This window comes from Corvus brachyrhynchos, unplaced genomic scaffold (genome assembly GCF_000691975.1).
Source record: "Corvus brachyrhynchos isolate BGI_N302 unplaced genomic scaffold, ASM69197v1 scaffold101, whole genome shotgun sequence".
Taxonomy (NCBI): Eukaryota; Metazoa; Chordata; class Aves; order Passeriformes; family Corvidae; genus Corvus; species Corvus brachyrhynchos.
This window is the reverse complement of record NW_008237239.1, coordinates 517,605-519,721: the sequence shown is the minus strand read 5'-3', so window position 1 is coordinate 519,721 and position 2,117 is coordinate 517,605.

Below are 2,117 nucleotides of genomic sequence, written 5' to 3'. Positions count from 1 at the left end.
GGGGGGGCAGGTTTGAGCCCCAAGTGCTGCAAACAGCAACCCCCCCAATGCAGGGGAGATGAATGTCACCAGTTTACGAATGGCTTGAAAATTGCCTTTGCCGCCAAGCAGCTCCACGGCCGGCGCAAGCCAGGCAATGCTCCACGGCAAAGCCAGCAGCTTTTGGGAGCCAAGCTTGGATCAACTGTCTTGTTCAATACAAAGCACCGGCTCTCCCTGTCCCCCACCTCCAATATTACACCAGGCCATGTGCTTTATTAGGCTCGACCTGTAAGGCAGAGGGGCAATAAACTCCTCCTTGCCCCAGTGCCGGAAACATCCTCTGCTTAGAGCTGTCAATTCAGGGAATTTCAGCGCCCAGCTTGGAGCACAGAAAGACGTACAGAGAGAGAACCCCATTCCTCTGCCTCCATGCTACTTACATCCAGGTTATTTGCAGGTGTTAAAATTTAATTCTTTACAACTGGGACAGTAAACACATTAAAAATCACAGCTGGCTGCTTCTGGGAAAGGGAGGGAATGCTATTCAATGCCGCTCCTTTCGGCTGCTGTTATTCCAGAGCTGACCGCTCTCCTGTGGGTTTTGAGGACAGACTTTGGGGAGGGGGTGTTTTAATTGGCTGGTTTTAAAATCCACCACGCGCCCACTGAGGCAAAGAAACAGTATGATTTAATTTTTTCTCTTAAGCCATAGGGTGATTTTCAGTTGTATACAGGGCTGTTGCTATCAGGCACCAGTTACGGGGATTTCTGTTTACCAACCGAAATTACACGCGAAAGACGATGTGAACATCTGGCAAACATTCACACTACTTACCCCACCACCCACAACATGTTAAAAAGATTTATATATCTGATGAAGTCTCTCAAAGGTATATACCCTTGCAGAACCACAGTGTTCCCTTATCAGCACACCCAGATGGGTGCAGACATTTGGGTATACACAAATCACATAAATATGCTGTAAGGGCCCTCCTACAAATAATGCTGGCACTTTGCATCTTCTCAAAACTTAATTAAAAAAAAAAAAAGAAAAAAACGAACAAAAAAAAAAGAGGCAGCAAAACAACCGTGCAATAGTAGGACTGAAGGAGGAAATGCAAAGCCAAACATTACTGATAAATACAGTGTGTTTGCCAGCTCAGAAGTAAAAATAATAATAATTTACAAAAAAAAAAAGAAAAGTACTGTGAGGAAGCAGCTGAAATAGACCAGCAAGACAAACCCATAAAGTCTTCTCCTAGCTCTGTTCTGCTTTGGTTTTATTGATTTGATTAACTACAGTAAATTATCCAAGCAGGAACACACACGATTCCTGCAACTTTCCAAAGGAAGAGCCCCTCACTGCCCCGGGTCTGGCCGGGGAGAAAGTGAATGATTTCCTCCTCACGGCTACGCTGCCCCTGCAAGAACATAAGAAAATGAATAAAATCAACCCTGCACCCAGCCTTTTTGGTAAGCAGGAGCTCCACAGAAGCTGTGGAGACAGGGACGATGGAAGCTGAGGTTTGGGGGTACTTTTATCCTTCTCGAAGTTCTTAAGTGAGTTTTGGGGCTGTGCGGTGCGTTTTTCCAGGAACAATGTATTCTAGCAATCTGCTCCAACTCGGGGCATAAATATCAGGAGGAAGGACAACACACCAAGCAGCTTTACAGCCCAGAAGAAATATCGAATGTAACCCAGGCAATTCAGGGCAACTTTTTTGTTTTAATTCCTCCATTTGAGGGTTTTTTTTTTTCCCCCTCCCTTAACTTTTGGTAGTGCCTCCGAAAGTGCGCATTAGGTTTGCACTCCCCAAAGCTCAGGGCAATTCAGATACCGGCTCTTACAGCCTTATTTTTCCTTTTTAAATACCTCTGCAATTACGAACGAGGAAAAAAAAAAAAAGGCAAAGCTTCTATGAGCATCTTCAAAGCGCAGAAACACGCTGAAAAATAACACCACTACAGGGGCCTAAGAAAGAACATTATTAGCAGCCCTAAAAGCGGGGCAGCACTTCGTGGGTCTTTCCGAGGAGCCCGGAGCGGAGACCCCCCACACGACGAGCCTGCCCCAACCACCACCGCACTGAACCCCCACCCCAAAAAGGCTGGGAAAAGCCAGGCCCAGTTTGTGA